Genomic DNA, 19,305 nt, shown 5'->3' with positions numbered 1-19,305 from the left:
GCCCCAATGCAAGAGTCAACGAGTCACTCGCTTATAGTGACTTCGTTATGGAAGCGGGTGCGATAAAGAACGTACTCATCTTTGCAATGGAAACCAATTTGCAGAGACGCTTCATTGCTCAGGGTGCAAACAAGATTTTCACCACGCTCACTAACGTTTCTCAAAGGCACCGAGAATCGTTACTTATGAACATACCTGTCGCTTCTTTGATGCGAAACTCCAGAAGGGCCAACCGGTTAGCCCACACATTCTTCACATGATTGAGAATGTCGAGAAGCTGGAGGCACTTGATTGTAAAATCAGTGAGAGCATTGTCATAGACCGAATGCTTCATTCTCTTCACGATGGTTTTGCCCTTTTCAGGGCGAACTACTACATGAATAACTTGAAAAAGAGTCCTCATGAGCTACACTCCCTTCTCGTACAGACCGAGAAGGATATGAAATTGAGTTGGAGTGTGAAGCAGGATGTTCTCACGATTTTCAACAAGGGTAAAGGTAAGGGCAAGACTCATGGCGACCTAGTCAGAGGTGAGCCAAAGTTTAAAAAGCCAGAAACGGTAAGAGTGGGCCCGGTGAGACTAGTGGCTCACAGGGCAAGGCAAAGAGCAAGGGCGGTGACATTGAGTGCCACCATTGTCACAAGACTGGACATTGGAGGAGGAACTGTCCCGTCTACCGTGAGGACATCAAAGCAGGCCGCGTCGTTCCTGTTGGTATGTCATCTTATATTCATATGATTGAGATTAACCATACAAGTTTCAGAACATGGGTACTTGATACTGGTTGTGGTTCTCATCTGTGTAATAATTTGCAGGACCTAAAGAACATCATACCTCTCGAAAAGGGTGATGTGGACCTGCGAGTCGGGAATGGAGCACGAGTTGCTGCAGTCTCGAAGGGAACATATGTAATCCAACTCCCTAGTGGTTTTGAGTTATTTTATATAATCACTATGTACCCAGTTTATCTAAGAACATTATTTCTATTTCCGTACTCGATATAGACGGTTTTGCATTTTCAATAAAGGATAATACCTGTATTTTCTTTTTAATGAAATGATTTATGGCAAAGCAGTTTCCATGAATGAAATTTACATCTTAGATCAAACCACAGAAATATTACACGTGAATAATAAGAAATTAAAGGTTGGTGACAAAGATCAAACCTATCTATGGCATTGTCGAATGGGACATATAAATGAGAAAAGCGTGAAGAAACTCGTCGATAATGGGACTATTCCCGCATTCGAATTTTATACATATGGCACGTGTGAATCATGTCTCATTGGCAAAATGACTCGAATTTCCTTCAAAGGTGTTGGAATGCGTACTAGTGACCTATTAGGACTCATACATACTGATGTTTGTGGACCTATGTCAATTACCGCTAGAGATGGCTATAGATATTTTATCACTTTCACGGACGATTTGAGTAGATACGGATATGTCTACTTAATGAAGCATAAAAGTGAGTCCTTTGAGAAATTCAAGGAATACCAGAACAGGGTTGAAAACCAACTGGGTAAAAAGGTTAAAGCACTCCGTTCAGATCGGGGTGGCGAATATATTTCAAATGAGTTTGATCAACACCTTAAAGACTGTGGAATCGTACTACAGTTAACTCCACCTGGAACACCTCAATTGAATGGTGTGTCCGAACGGAGAAATCGAACCTTACTTGATATGGTTCGATCCATGATGAGTCACACGGTAGTGCCTGATTCATTATGGGGTTTTGCTCTTTTGCCAGCTGCTCTTATACTTAACCGAAGTCCGTCTAAAGCTGTTGACAAGACATCATATGAAATGTGGAAGGGAACGGTACCTAACTTGTCCTTTATATGGGTTTGGGCCTGCGAGGCTTATGTCAAGTGGAGACACGAGGATAAGCTCGGCCCGCGATCGGTCATGACATACTTTATAGGTTATCCAAAAGGAACATTTGGTCATTACTTCTATTCGCCTACCGAACATCGAGTTTTGGTTGCGGCTAGTGCGACGTTCTTAGAGAAAGAATTTCTCGAGAACAAGACGAGTAATAGAACCTTCGAGCTGTCGGAGATTTCAGAACCAACAACCGAGGAACAGATGGAGGAAGTTGTTCCTCCAACTGATGATACGGTTAATATTCCGGAGGAACCTAGGAGGTCGGGTAGAGTCTCTCATCCTCCGGACAGATACATTGGTATGGTCGAGGAGAATGACGTTTTACTCCTAGAGAGTAATGAACCCATTACCTATAAAGGTGCTATGACCTGTTCCGACTCAAAGCTATGGCTCGAAGCCATGCAATCCGAGATGGACTCCATGTATGAGAAAGACGTATGGGATCTAGTTGATTTACCTAATAAGGCAAAACCTCTACAGTGCAAATGGCTTTACAAAATAAAGCGTTCTGTAGACGCGCAACCAGATACCTATAAGGCACGACTTGTGGCAAAAGGTGTCACTCAAGTGCACGGATTACATTATGATGAGATTTTTGCACCTGTAGTCATGCTACATTCCATTCGGATAATCTTAGCGATTGCCGCATTTCATGATTATGAGATTTGGCAAATGGATGTGAAAACCGCCTTCTTAAACGGTTATTTGGAGGAAGAGTTGTACATGGTGCAACCCGAAGGTTTCATAGATCCTGAGCATCCTAAGAAAGTATGCATGCTTAAGCGTTCCATTTATGGACTTAAGCAAGCTTCTCGGAGTTGGAATCATCGTTTCGACCAGGTGATAAAAGAGTATGGTTTCACTCGATCGGTCGAAGAACCATGCTTATATATCAAGTCGAGTGGGAGCAATATTGTTTTCTTGATATTGTATGTCGATGACATACTCTTGATTGGGAATGATATTCCTCTCCTATCTTCGGTTAAAGAATGGTTGAAGAACCATTTCCAGATGAAAGATCTGGGTGAGGCACAGCGCATTTTGGGAATCCGTATCTACCGAGATAGATCACGACGGACGTTATCACTTAGTCAGGAGTCTTATTTGGATAAGATTCTTGAAAAGTTCAGCATGACCAACTCCAAGAAGGGGAACCTTCCAATGACGACTGGGATGCAGTTGAGCAAGTCTTAGTCACCCACGACGCCTGAAGGGATTGAGCGCATGAGTCGTGTTCCTTATGCATCTGCAATAGGATCGATCATGTATGCCATGATATGCACACGTCCAGACGTGGCATATGCATTGAGTATGACGAGTCGGTACCAAAAGACTCCTGGTGAAACACACTGGATAGCTGTTAAAAACATCTTCAAGTACCTACGGAGGACTAAGGATTGGGTATTGACTTATGGAGGAGATACTAAGCTATGCGCAATCGGTTACGCAGATGCTAGCTTCCAAACGGATCGAGATGATTAGAAATCTCAGTCTAGATTTGTTGTTACTCTTAATGGTGCTGCGGTCAGCCGGAATAGTTCCAAACAGGAAGTTGTAGTAGATTATACTATTGAGCCATTGAAATATGATAAGCATGAAGGGCACGTTATTTCCATGAGAATTAAACGTGTACCTGAGTTATAGTAGTTGATTATGAATTCGATACGTTATCTTTTTCATAAACTATTTATAACTTCATCGTTTTTATAATATTTTGTTTTTCATGTGGATTGTACTGACAACATTGAACCCACTAAGTGAACTGAATTACATTATATTTGTTTTGGTCCGTAATCGCCAATGTGAACTGATAACTCCGGCTATTATATTGTGCAGTCGATTGATGGTGGGTTCAATGAGCCATAAGTCAAACGGTTGACTGATCGATCACAGATGCGAGATTATAACGATACCTCGTAGGACAACTTTTTGTGACAACGTAATGGAGTCCTAAATGTTTAAAAACATTCGGTGCCAGGTCGTGGATAGGACATCCATTCCTAGAGTCAATTCTTTTGACTATCGACTGTCTCTTGAGATTAAGGCAGTTTTTGGGTGACTTTGGTTTCTTTCTTACGGTCTGCCGTAAATGGAGGCTAAGTAGATTTTTTTTGGGTCATTTCATACGGTGCTTACATCTGCAGGATTCGAGTTGAGGAAAATATCCAACCTTTATCAGGTATAGTTATTTCTCAGGGCCACGCGAGGAGTTGTAACTGAAATGCATGGACATGCTCGAATGTTGATTCGTTTATCAGTTAAGTTACTCTCTAGTCGGGGAAACCATTCTTGATATTGATCGCTTGTAAAATACGACCTTTATGAATACGGATTTGCAAATTGTTTTACATTGAGTGGGAGAAATTTTAGGATATGAGAATCGGTTATCGCACATACACTTGTGAGGACAAGTGGGAGTTTGTTGGAGCTTGTGTACTCCACAAATTAGTGTGATAACATTTGTAAATCTCTTACAGGTTCACAAGGGTATACTTCGTATATTTAATCAGTTGATTAACGTTTACCTAATAACGGTTGGCTTGCTAGAAAGTTTGACGTTATTATCATACAGATGGCGGTGATCAACTGGTCCCTAAAGGTCACACATATAGGATGTGTTTGAGAGATGTGGTTATAGAAATATGATCACATTGATGCCTAATATGACTAAACAGTTAGTCAATGTGTTGATGAGACAATTATTTAATGAAAATTAAATAATATTAGTTGAGACGAATTAACTGTCAATTCGTAAATTGAATATAATAAGTTATATTTAATTAAATGTATGTAATGTTAGCTTGGACGAATTAATCTGTTAATTCGTAATTAAATGTAATCGGTTATATTTAATATCAACAAGTTGAATATGTCATAGTGGTAATAGTGAGGATACACAAACCAAGAGGTCATGGGTTCGATCCTCACTAGATGACAATTTAACACATTTTATACATTTTTGGAATAACCAAAAATAAGGAGATTATACTCCTTATTTCGGTTACATGGGCCGAATTAGGGTAGAGAATATCTCCCTTATTCAACTCCCATTTTCGGTTTCCATAAGAGGAGAAAAGGAGATCATTTTCAAACCCTAATTCTCTTTTAACCTAATCTCTCCCTCTCATCAGAAAATCACACAAAAAAACCCTAATATTTACAGAAAATTGGGGATCTCATTCTAGCAATTTGAGGGGCATTTCTCGGAGCATCTTGGGTGCAACTGATATGAGAATATCATTGCGATATTTTTCATAGGCCATAAAAGCTAGGACCGAAGGTTATTTCTTAATCCTTTACGATTTTGTTTATGCAATTTATTTTATGACTAGTTATCATCACTTTATAATTCGTTATAATCCTTAAATATAAAGGGATGCATACAGATAAATCCCACAGCACATGCATGCTTCCTTGAGGGAACCCGTTGCTGTTACTACCATCATCTTCTGCTTGTACTAGTTGACTTGGTCCAATGGATCAGTTGTCCCATCATATACGGTCATAGTTGGTGGAGTAAATCCTTTAGGTACGCTGACGAGTGCTATGCTTTCCACAAAGGGTGAATCGGTGTACCTTTCTGGTGATGTCATCTCCATGGGACGAGGCATTCCTTGCACTTTAATAATCATAACCCTAAGCTCCTGCAGTTGCTGCTCCACTGAGGTACTTGTTCCCACAGGTATGTTATGTACTGGCGAATAGAAGGCAAAGGGACTGCCGATCCCTGGCGTTCCTCCTGTTGCGTACGGTGGAACGACGTAGCCGTTAGGCAGCGGAGTCACTTTCATAATAGGCCTGAACTGTTCCCCCGGAGCCTGTTATGCGTACATGCTTGCTCCTGTGGGAGCAGTGTTTGTAAATAATTCGTCTTGGGTGTTCCCCAATACGGGCGGTGTACTGATGAATGGCGAGGGGAAACTGGGTGTTAAGGCTCCCAACCCTACTAGGGTGATTGCCCCTACTAGCGTTCCCGTTGGTGACATCGTCCTTGGTGGTGGCGTTACCCCTGGTGGTGATAGTACCCCCGGAGGAGACATCATCATTTGCTGCTACAGTACCCCCGGTGGTGATACCACTCCCAGATCTAGCTTGGTTACCAAGTCTTGTGGGAAGATTTTTCCCTGGCTCCCCTTGAGCGTTTCCCGATCTGGTGTATGCTCTGACGTCTGTGGGGGTACTCCCTTCTAGGATACTGCATCCATCCTGTCTTTCAAGACCTGGTTGTCCCTTTGCAGGATCTCGTTGTCCTTTTGTAGGCTCTCCACAGCACGGTGCAAAGTGTTCATGCCTGGGAGTAGCTGCTGCCATGCCTCCGGCGGTGCTGATCCCGCGTGTTGAGAAACCATCGGCGTTCCTCCTAATCTGACTGGGCTGCTTTCCCTGCTGGACTTCATTTGGGCAGGGATCCCTGATACCTTACTTCCGCGCTCTGCCCCCACATCCGTGGTTCTGGGTGAATGCGGGGGTTTGGCTAGTACTAGGGTCACCTTAGTCGGCTGGCTGGTGGTAACTGCCTGCTGATGATATCCGCTGGCTTTACCGTTCCCGTTACGGCTGGCGTGGTTCGTACCATGGGTTGGGTGGTAGAACCTGAGATGCTGGAGGTGGAACTCGAAGCGCTGGAGGTACTTTGATTGGATCCTGACATGCTGAACGTACTGTTGGGAAGGTTGACTTTATAATATGACCGTTATGCCCCACGGTGGGAGCCAAACTGTTTTGGTAAAAAATTACCTAATAGTTACTTTGTCTTAGGTGGGTTAAAGCGGTCTATTGTTGGTCAATTTTAAGGTAATGAGATCGTACTTGCAAACTGACGGAACAAAATAAAGAATGCAAAAAAATAAAAGACACAAGAAATTGGTGACGCGAAAAACCCGAATGTGAGAAAAACCGCGGAGGGAGTTGGTATCCCACCAAATGTATGCACTATGACTTCTGGAGTACTGAGGAGGACCAATGTAACGATACAATTTTGAGGGAAATAATGAGTAATGCTCTTGCGCGATGATGGGTTTATATTTTTCTGGTGTTCAGACTTGAAGTGTGAGTGAATGATTTATTGAATGCCTTGTTGTTTTGCCTCTGCTTCGTATTTATAGTTGTTCCCTTTGACCCGCTCCTCCTTAGCGCCTACTCCCTGTTTCTCTCAACTTCCCTATTTTCGTGGGATCTGTTATTGGACCGAGTCTCACGGGCTTTGTTGAACTTGTACTCCGTATTTGACTGCAGCTTTGAGTGAGTTTGATTAAGATATTTCTTTGCCACATCATCAATCCGTTGCTTCTGTTTTAATCCAATTACTAGTTGCCACATCATCAAGCGGGGATTTTTGTGTAAAAATAACCCAAACAATGAGTTCAGCTCTGAGTCTACTGATTGGAATCACACTATTCTTCTATCGTGATATTTGGGATTTATTTAGTTTTTTTAATATTATTATTCCACCAGTATTAAGAAAGATGATTGATTGCCTAGGTAGAAATCCACCACTTTTGTTACGCAAATTCTTATTTCAGACGGAAATAAGACGGATTAAATGTAGTCATTTTACTGTAAAATGTTATTATTTTCTGATAAAATGTTATCCTTATTTTTAGAGTAAAAAGTGATAACTTTAGTTAATTTTGTCATTAAATAATTACATTCTATTAAAAAAAATAGTGATATTTAATTCGTCTTATTTAAGACCGTCTCAAGCAAGACTTATTGCTTTTCTTATGTGCTTTTTAGGCAACCCCATCAATTGTGCATTGCAACTTTATTTATTTATTTGAACTTGCGTCACTTTGTTTCTATACGTGAATTGAATATTTCTTTTGTTTTACATAGTCGTTATTTGTGGCTGTAAAAATTTATACAATCAATTGTATTACATCTAACGTATAATCTATGAACTGAATAGCATTCTGCTATTTATCCCCTCTCAGATGAGAGCTTCTAAACAATATATTAATGATTTTATGTATTACCATAAAATTTACGACTTGAATGAAGGATGGAAGAGAAATAATAAGAAAGGAAATGAAGAATGGGAAGGCCTGTTTAATATGCATGGAGTCAACATCACTATCATCATCGCCATCCTCATACTCAAGTACTCAACCATGAGGGAAAGCCAATAATCAGTGGACCCATCATTTACCCGAAAAGCTACCTTCTTCCCTAGATATTTGCATGCCGTCCTACATTTTTCATGCAAATTAATGTATATGTGACGGACTAAAAGTCATATGCCTATCAAATGTAAATTTATAATTACTTACTTACTAAACTACTAAAACAATAATATAGAGAAAGTAAGGGTCGAACCCACAAGGAAGGACTAAATCAATTAAAGTGTATGATAATGTAGAATAAAGTAACCAGTTTAGGGGGAGAATTTGAATTGTTTGATTAACTAGAGAACTAATACTGAGCAAATAATAAAGATGAGCAAACTCAGAGATTTAAAGGTCTTAAATCCAAACATATATCCGCACTCAATAACAATTGATCATTGTAAGACGGTTTCAATAACTAATCTTGATTACTATATCGTGAATGTAAAAATCCAATTCTCCTTATGAATAGTCAATTAAAACGAATCCCGTTTTTAATCAACCCCAACTATTAAACAACCCTAACAATCCAGTTCAAGGTTTAATTCAATAGCAGCAATATAATTTAGAGAATTCAATAGAGAATAAATAGCGCATACAATCCAGTTGCACTTTAGATATTTATGTGAATCGCTTCTAAGTACTAATATCAATGTATCCCATTCAATACTAATTCTTAGATGTTAGTAGTGTAATGTTAATCAATAAATCTTATTCAATCAACAATACTAACAATAGAATGAAGAAATCAAGAAACTAGTTGCGCACCTAGCAATTATCAATCAACATTCATATAATTAAGAGCTAAGCAATTCACAATAATCAAGAAGAGAAATTAAAACATTCAAACTCACAATCGGATTTAGAGTGCTTCAATTGCTTGAATCCAAGCTGAGAGGAATTTGTTCCTTATAATTGTCTTACAAAACATAAAATCTCTCAGTTATTCCTCTCTAGAAAAATATTCTCAAACTAATGATAATCCTCCTAATCGATAATAACCCTAATATTATAAGAACCAAAATAAATATGGTAATTCTGAGAATAGGAAATATTGTGCAAAACGGATATCTTGCAAACTGATCTACGAGCGGACTCCTGCGGGTCGCATAGCACTCTGACTTGTTGGAGTATGGTGTTGCTCCAAACTAAAATGTGATAATATTGTCCCACATAGGATAAATAGTGGGGGAGTCTTATCCTTATATATGAATGTTCACTATCAAGTGACACGTGACACATGGGTGTTGTGCGATGTACCCCTTTTACTTTTGTTCTAAATATTTTTCCTCGGATTCTAACTGTTGGAATTTTAGTCGTTAAAGCATAATCACACAATATAATATCTGCTCTTAATGTATGGTTTTATTACTATTCATTGCCGGTTTAATGGCCATTAACTTGGTGATTTTGTGGCATCTCTATGTGGTTGTTGGAACCTTTTCTTTACTATAAAAGCTTCCATTCTCCAACAGTTTTACACACACAAAAATACGGAAACATTATCACTATATCTTTTATATATAAACTATATTCTGAGAACAATTACCACTTCCGTCTTTGGTGTGCAACAATGTGCGGAAGGAGGCATTAACCCTGGAATCGGTGACCACGGAACCCAGGGAGCACATGTGTGGGGGTCTAGCTGATTTAGGGCAGTGTCTTACACGACCATAACTCGATCTCTAGACCTTCGTTTGAGGCGTGTAATATGGCGTTGGAAAGCTAATAAGAAGGGCTACAACTTTGTAGTTGGAGCGAGGAGCAGATTAAGTAATATACCATTCTTAAAATAGGTTGCAATGTCATGGTTGTGGTAGAAAATTTATAAAAGAATGGTATAAAACTATTCTCGAAAGGTATGGTCTTGCCCTTTATCTTATAAGTACTCATATTGAGTGTGTTGCAAGCAATGCCCATCATCTTTTATGGGTGATGATATTTTTGTTTAAGTACATGTTGGCTATGGTTATTTACTATATAAGTGAATACAATATTTTATCCTGGTTAATACGGGTGTAATTGATCATTGTTGCCATATTAATTGGTTTCGACTTTCAATGCATTGTGAATTAATTATTACATTACATATGTTGACCAAAGTGCTAATCAATATGTATCATTGTGTTTAATTCGTTTTTTTTTTTTTAAAAAAAAAAATTAAAATCGAAGTATCGGGCACACGTGTTTGTTGAAGTGTCGGACTCGGCAATATCTATGACGATATTGACACTGATTCAAAATAAGGTATTTAAGTGTCGTATATTTATTTCAAGTGTCGAGAAAATATGAGGAGTCGAAGTAATATAGGATATAAGTATCGTTCTTACTCGTCCAATTATATAGCTTAGAGTTTATATGTTTGAGTGTCGCTATTAATTTGCAAATTGCAAATTGAGCACTAATTGGTGATAAAGTACGTGGACTTCAAAAACCATGTGTTTCACTTGATTGAAGTTGTTTTCACTAGTGTATATTGAGAAAACCTATTTATCATACAAATTGCTATGAAATAAGAATTCGTTGCTTTGAGACTTTTGTTTTGTGCATAATGTATAACATGCAAGAAGTTGTGTGCCTATGTTGTTTGTACACAAGTGTGGGGTTCAATATTTTGTTTTCACTTGATCTATTATCTTGGATATATTTGCGTGATAATTGAAAGTGTTTATTTGTCAATTTTCATAAGGTTAGATTATGAAGATTTAAATTGTCGTATACGATTATATGATATCTAAAAAGTTGAGATGATTAATTAAATAAATAATGTGTATAGTTTGTTTGAACGATTATGTTTGTCACTAATTTGTGGCGTGACAACATGTGGGAGAAGACGTTCAACTTATTATTTGATAAAATTATTAATCAAGTTTAGATTTGATAACTCATTAATTATTCCACATGGCTAAATATTTTGATTGTGGGGGAAAGCTATTCTATCTGCTTGTCATGTTTTAAACCGTGTATCTCATGAGAAAGTTGATGTGACTCCTTATGAGATTTAGAAGGATTATAAACCTAATTTGAGGTTTTTAAAGGTCGGGGATATTTAGCCAAAGTTGGCTTACCTGCTTCTAAAAGAGACAAAATAGGACTTAAAACTATTGACTCGCTTTTTGGTGGACTATATTGATCTAATAGTGCAGCCTATAGATTCATGACTAAAGATGTGGGTTCGGGACTTTATGGTAGCATTGTTGAATGTAGAGATGTTGTTTTATTTGAGGAATTTTTTACTTTGAAACCTTCTTGGGGATGGATTTGACTTTTGATGCTTCTTCCCATGTGGATTTTGATGGTAGCTCTCCACCTCTTTTTGACACATCTAGTGAACTACCTTTAGTTACAAAGAGTAGTAAGAGACCTAGAGTTGAGAAATCTTTTGAGTCTAATTTTATTATGGAGGAGGATGGTAAATATCTAGATGATGAGTTGGTTGGCATGTATATTGTGGATGGGGATCTTGAGATCTATGACGATGTTATGAGATCAGTTGATGCTTCTTTGTGGAAAGAGGCCGTTGATAGTTAGACTGAGTCCATTATGTCTAATCATACTTGAGATATTGTTTACTTATCTCGTGGTTGTAAGCCTACAGGGTGTAAATGGGTGTTTAGGAAGAAATGACGGTTGATGGGACTATTGATAAATCTAAGGCCGGGTTGGTGGTCAAGGGTTTCACCCAAAAGTTTGGTTTAGACTATTTTGACACCTATTCCCCGGTCACTAAGATTGCTTCCATTAGAGTGATGTTTGCTATTGCTTCCATGTATAACTTGCTTGTTCATCAGATGGATGTGAAAACTGCGTTTTTAAATGGTGATCTCGATGAAGAGATTTATATGGATCAACTTGATGGTTTTATAGTGCCTCGTCAAGAACATAAAGTTTGTGCGGTGTACCCACATAGGATGAATAGTGGGGGAGTCTTATCCTTATATATGAATGTTCACTATCAAGTGACACGTGAGACATGAGCGTTGTGCGGTGTACCCCTTTTACTTTTGCTCTAAATATTTTTCCTCGGATTCTAACTGTTGGAATTCTAGTCGTTAAAGTATAATCACACAATAATATCTGCTCTTAATGTATGGTTTTATTACCATTCATTGCCGGTTTAATGGCCATTAACTTGGTGATTTTTTGGCATCTCTATGTGGTTGTTGGAACCTTTTGTTCACTATAAAAGCTTCCATTCTCCAACAGTTTTACACACATAAAAATACGGAAACATTATCTCTATATCTTTTATAAACTATATTCTGAGAACAGTTCCCACTTCCGTCTTTGGTGTGCAACAATGTGCGGAAGGAGGCGTTAACCCTGGAATCGGTGACCACGGAACCCAAGGAGCACCTGTGTGGAGGTCTAACTGATTTAGGGCAGTATCTTACACGGTATCTCGATTAAGGTTACATCGATCAGATAAGTTCATATTTCCTACATGACTCAAGTGCTCCGTTTCAGCGTTTTCTTTGTTGGTCATACATTATGCTGATGCTTATTGGACCTAAAGAAGACAAGGCCATGTGAGTATGTGGCCACCTTTTGCATTTTGTTGGTCCACTTGCATAAGTTCCATTCTCTTGCTCCTTTGATTTAGCCCAAGATTTAATAAGCTTGCTACCCAATTCACTCAACCAATATTCCAAAACTCATTCATCCCATAATTCCACATAATTACTTCATCTTATAATTAACATTATAAGATGGTAAATTATAGAATTACGCCTCTAATACACCACCTATTTCACTGGTAATCACCTTAATCGACACCCTTATACCATACAAAACTCGTCTCATCAATATGTCAGTAGGTACTATAGTAGATTTTCACATAACGGTCAACTTTTGTCTTACACTGAAATCTCTATGTGTTTTGACACTTTCGTATAATAAAAACAGGAAAGTAAAAATCATAAGTTAAAAAACAAACAAATCAAGTAATGTAGTTGGTCGGTCCGCTTTGAGCTTAGATTTCGGTTACTTGTCGTTAGGAGCACCTAGACCAAAACAATATTTATAACTTCACAAACAACTCTACTACTAGTAAAGAGGCAAGTAAAGGTCGGATCCCAAGGGACGGGTATTGATGTAGGATTTTCGATTGCAAGTAGTGGTGTTTAGGGGTGTCACAATTTGGGTTGAGATAAGAAGATCACTAAACTAAATAACAATTAAAGTAAACAAGCAAGATGACTAAAATGAGATGTAAACAATTGATTAAAAGCACTAGGGTGTCATGGGTTCATAGGGGATTCATGGGAATTAATCATACAAACATATTCTCAAATTATAAGCAAGCAATTATTGTTGTGATAGGATCGAGTTGGTTTATATCTTACAATCCTAGGAAGGTTTGGGTCCCGGAGCCGAATCAATTAGGTTGTACAACACCTACAAGTCGACTTAATCCTCCCTATCAACTATATGCATGGTCTAATGAAACTCGAGTTGGTTTATGTCTTACAAGTCTCATTGAAAAGGTAAGTTATGGGTAAAAAATGCAAGGATTCATAGGCTCGCATTTCATCAAACATAACATGTGCATAAGTTGAGATCACAACAAGCAAGCAAATAAATTATGAAAACATATTAAATTAAGCCTGAATCATCCCCCATGTTGGTTTCCCATAGGTTCCCATTAACCCTAGTTAAGGAAACTACTCACTCATTATCAAGTTTAACATGTTAACAAGGTTGTCAATCATATTAACAAAGCAAAACATGATGAATAAATGAAGATGATTAACAATAATTAAAAAGGGATTAAGAGAGTTATACCTAATGATGATTCCAAAATAATAATGCAAAGAATAATAGAGGTACTTGATGATTGATGGAAGGTTGTCAATCTCCCAATAAACCCAAATAATCTTCAATTACCCAAAATAAAAGAAGAACAAAAGAGAAATTAAGGAAATGAGATTTGTATTAATATTTGATTAGAAGTTGATTACAAGATTAAAGAGATATTAGAATAGTATAAACTACATTAAAGATTGATAAGAAGAACATGATAATCTAATTAGACTAATGGGGTATTTATAGTGGGGATTAGGTGCACAAATTAGGGTTGGGCTTAAATGACGATTAAGTCCTTGAGGAATCGCTCCTCTCAAGAAAAGATACGGGTCTCCTTTTAGCTAGTCTTCCAAAAATATGCGCATCTCAAATGAAGAAAGAAGAGGACGTGCCCCTCTGGAGTACAATCCGAGCGTCCAAGGGTCGGGACGGGCGGATTCTGGAGCTGCTGGACAGGCGGCCTTGTGGTAAGGACGAGCGTCCTGGGGAGCTGTTGGACGGGCATCCCGATGGTTGGGATGAGCGGATTCTGGCTCAGCTTCCTTTTCTTCTTTTCTTCTTTTCTTCTTCCAACAATCCTCCGGGATTTTGTCGGAGATGCAAGGATCTTCTTCATCATTGCCCATCTACAACATTATGTACAAAGGCCTTCTAGTCTTGTCTTCTCTTTGATGCTTGGTCATTAGATTCGATAAATTTAGCTCTATTTTGCCATGAAAATGCAAGGGTTGCACTCCTCTCCTACCAAGGAAACAAAACCTCAAAGAATATGCAAAACAAAGGACTAAAGATAGTAAATGACCCAAATATGCACTAAAAAGCATAGGAACGAGGCTAATTCGGGGACTAAATATGCTCAAATATTGATCACATCAAATATCCCCAAACCGAACCTTTGCTCGTCCCGAGTAAAGAGGTGACAAAACTAGTACCCTTATTTAAACTATCCTACTAATGTAGCCGATATGAGCCAATTAGTGGGTCTCACTCCGCCCCTTAAACTCACAACAAGACAACCATGAGGTAGGATGCCTTCTTGCAAGGCAAGGTGGGTCTTGCCAAAATGGCGACACATCCAATCATTAAAGCACACAAAATTAAGTAATGGATGCATCTACAAAAAGAATAGCCGTTTTCCTCATCTAAGTGGCGGAAATTATCTAAAGGGGAAGCAATTTAAGGGTACACACTCCTTCATAGATATGGTTTCTTCAAACTACTAAGCCTAGAAGGATACCAATAAATCACCTCCAAGTTGTGTCAAGCTAGGGTACCTTTGTCCTCAATCGTTAAGTTCTTTTGTCAAGAATAGACTCCCTATGGTGTTAGAAACACTGGAGGATTGCGGAATTCCCCTTCTTGCCTAGACAAGAAGAAGGGTCGTCTCCTCTCTACCATGCACAAAAATGGATACGATGGATAAAGGGATCAATAGTAATTGAGTTTCATTTGGGAGTTTGATTTTGTTGTTGTTTTTCCCCCCAATTTCTTGTGGCATTTGACATTTGAGAACATTTTCTTTTTGCCATTTCTTTTGATTTTTGGCATTTCAATACTTGACAACTTTTCAAATTTTTGCATTTTCTTTTGAACATTTTCAAAGTCACCCCAATTAATAACGAGGGTGCCTTATATTTGAAGCATAGGAGTTTTTATTTTTGTTACTCCTCTTTTCTTTTGATGCAATTTGCAAACTTTTTGACTTTTCATTTCATTTCTTGAACTCAACTTGAATAATTTTTGTGCCCATTCCCTTTGATGACAAAATGTATGGTAGAACATGGATGAATGATGGTTGCATGGTTTCAAGGGTCACCTTGGAATAAACGGTAGCCAAGGAGTTATCACACCACAAGGTACTCTCGACTAGGCCTTAATCCATGGGTCAAAGGATACTAGAATGACACATCCTAGGGTGTTTTACAAGTATTCTAACAAGAAAAGTCTTAAGAAGAAAAAGCATCTACTAGAGCCTATATACACTTATCAAGCTTCCCAAATAGACGGTTTAACAAAAAAAAAATTCCTAAATGCAACTAACATATATACAACCTAATGCATATGATTCTACCAACTAGTATGCCAAATAATCTAAATACAATTCCTAAATTCACATTGTTTATACCGCATCAATCAAAATAAAGCCACATAGTCATTAACATAAAGAGGAAAAAGGAGATTGGAAAGATCATACCATGCGGTCTTCTATATCCTCATGTCTCGGATGTGGCGTAGTCAATCAATGTGAACAAGGATGAACAAACACAATATATACAAAATAATATATACAAATCTACACTAAAAAGGAATGAACATGTTTTTAGATTTTCAATTTTTCAATTTTTTTGGATTTTTTTGGATTTTTGGATTTTTTTGGATTTTGAATAAAAGTCAAGTTATAATTTCCCATCTCCACACTAGTATGGGCATTGTCCTCAATGGCCAATACGATAGGAAATTATGCAATGAATATGCATGATTTCTAAACTAAATGCAAACTATACTAAGCTACACTACATGATGCATGTGTTTTTGTTATGGCGGAGAGCATAATTTAAATTAGCTCTCAATGCATATGCATGGACTTCCCCAAACCAAAATAGACATTATTTCTAACGTCATGAATTTCGGGGGAGTTTATGAACATGGAATGCAATGCATGAAACTAAAGATTGTCATTTTGGATTTTACAAGTTGGGAACAAAAATAAAGAACACATTAATGAAGCCAAAGTGTTAGTCCTCTAATGTTGCTAGGACTCCACAAAATAAATGATCAAAACAAATATGGTACAATAAATTAAGAAAACATCAAATTTTTTTCATGAAAGTTAAAGAGAGAAGGGATAAGGGAAACTTCACTTAAGCCTTGATGGGTGCCTCTTGCCCGCTCCATCAAGCTATGAAGAGATCTCTAGAGATCGCCGTCATCCCCCTCTAAGTCACTATCCCAAGCCTCTTTGGATACGTCACTTGCATTGAAGTCCATGAACTCATCTCCCTCACTATTGAGCTCCACCATATCTCCACCACAAGATTTATCACTCCCTTCGCCTTCTTGCCCATTTGCTCCTTCATTGGCCCTTGCCGAGTTTGGGAAGATAATATCCATTTGGGCCCAAGAGGGAAACATTCCCTCCTCGCTAACCTTCCCTTGTTGAACCAAATGGTGGAATTGTGGGTATAGAGCATAGTAGCTATCCACGGTGGCTTCATATTGACGGAGATGCATGTCTTGGAGAATTCCCGTCATAAAATCGTATCGGGGAAGGATGAAGGGGTTAGGATGATTGTATGGTTGGTATTGAAAAGGGTAGGGAGGTATCTTGATCTTTTCATTTTGTTGTTGTGGCTCGTTTTGTTGTTGTTGGGTTTGTGGCGGTGCTTGATTTGCTTGGTTCGGGTTTGTGGGGATGAGGTATGACGGGATTGGAGATAGAGGACCCCTCCTAGGTGAAATTCTCGGTAAACCGTTCATTGGCAAGTAGATAGGATTTCTCCCTTTTGTTATCCATTTGATTTTCTTTTCAAAACCCTCGTGGGTTATCCAATGATGTTGCACAAGGATTAGCTCCTCATTTATCCTTGTATTTCCCGGAAGGGGAATGTACTCATTGTTCTCATTAAACCTTGGATTAAAGTGTTTTGCGAGTCTTGTAATGAGTCCTCCATTGACGATATGCTTCATCCCATCGTCGTACCCATTTCGAAACTTAGCCCATTTCTCAAGGAGTACAAGTGGTAAATTAAAATGATATCCACTTCTTCCTTGGATCTCAAGATATGATTTCATGAATACGAGATCAAGCTCATTCACAATTGCCGGGTCTCGGCGTGCAAGAATAGTTCCGGATAAGAACCGGTAAGTGAGCCTTAGAATAGGGTTTTGGATGTGAAATGCTAAACATTCCTTGATATACAAAAAGTCTCGACCGGTCATGGCTCTCCATAATGGTACCACACTATACTTCTTAGGTTTTGATGTTCGGGTAGGCGAAACATCCAAACCGAGTACATTTGCAAACTCAACAAGAGTCATCATCCTTGCTACATTCTCCAATCTAAACTCTATGCAAATTGTTTGGTTCAAATTTGTGATCTTTAAGAAACTTAAGAACTCAAGAACAAGAGGTCGGTAGGTTTGCTTATGTAAGTGAAACAAGGTAGAAAGACCAAACAACTCAAAAAGGGCTTCCGTTTGATGGTATATTCCAAGCTTTCTTAATGTTTCATGGCATAGAAATTTGGTAGGAAGAATATTCTTACCAAGTAATCGGTGAAAGACAAGCCTTTGAACATCGTTCACAAACTCAATGTTGCAAAAATCGTCAAGCTTAGTGAGATCCACAATCTCTTCATGTACCCTCCTTAGAGTGTTGATGTGAGAAGTAGATGAGCTTTCTCTCACTCTTGGTCTTCTTCTTTCCCTAAATGAAGATCCTCTTGGTCCCATTCTTTGATTGTAGATTTGGAATTTAATTTGTTGGAATATGGAGATGCTCTTTGTGAAGTAAATCTTGCTTTTTGAATCTTTTTGGAACCCTAGAATTTGGGGGTTTTTGTTTTTGTGGAGTTAGTGAGTGCTTGAGATATGTTTTGGGAGTCATAAGAGAGGGGGTTTTTATATTGTAAGTGGAAAGAAGGATGAGATGTCACAAATTGTGTGGTGGGGGAGAAAATTGATTGCAAAAATCGGGAATAAAAGACGCAGGGGGACGAGCGGATTCGTCATCGGGACGCTCGGATTTTTGGGTGCTGGGACGAGCGTCTTCCTCTTGGGACGCTCGATTTCCCTTACAGAGAAAAATTCCATATTTTGAAGTAGCCAGGACGAGCGTCCTCTGGTCGGGACGAGCGTCTTTCAATAGTAGGACGAGCGGTTTCTCTGGGAGACGCTCGTATTTTCTTACAGCGAGTAATCCCAAAAATTATTGCCAACTAGACGAGCGGATTCCCTAATGGGACGGGCGTCCGGAATAGGACGAGCGGATCAGCACTTGAGACCCTCGGATTTTAGGTCAGAACTAAACAGCTATTTGTCAGCTCTTGTAGGACGAGCGGATTCCCAGGGCGACGCTCGGATTCTTTGCTTGGACGAGCGTCTTCCTCTCGGGACGCTCGGATTCCTCCTGTCTTTCTTTCACTCGGATAGACATATTTCCCCACACTTGAAAACTAGTTCCTTCATTCATCAAAATGATTACTGACCCTCCCTCACTTACTCTCATGGAAAGAATCATGTTTAAAATAGAAGTGCAATAAAATTAAAAGTACAAGTAAGAAGGGTTAGTATATTTACAAGTAGTGGTTTAGGGAGGACTCCACCAAACTCTCCTTTTGATTCTCTCTTCAAGGATGAGGAGGCCCAAGGTAGGTGACCTAGACCTCTCCAATGAATGCTCCCTCATAGTATGGCTTCAATCTTTGGCCATTGACCTTGAATTTGCTTCCACTTCTGATTTGATCTCAAAGTCTGCATACTTTCCCACCTCGATGATCATATAAGGAC

At 38.7% G+C, this 19,305-nt stretch overlaps 1 pseudogene; it reads right to left on the bottom strand.

Moving 5' to 3' along the window:
• Positions 1 to 6,075: 6,075 nt before the first annotated feature.
• Positions 6,076 to 19,305, bottom strand: part of LOC141630052 (uncharacterized) — a 33,868-nt pseudogene continuing 20,638 nt past the window's right edge.

This window comes from Silene latifolia, chromosome Y (genome assembly GCF_048544455.1).
Source record: "Silene latifolia isolate original U9 population chromosome Y, ASM4854445v1, whole genome shotgun sequence".
Taxonomy (NCBI): Eukaryota; Viridiplantae; Streptophyta; class Magnoliopsida; order Caryophyllales; family Caryophyllaceae; genus Silene; species Silene latifolia.
This window is presented reverse-complemented; position numbering and strand designations above follow the sequence as displayed.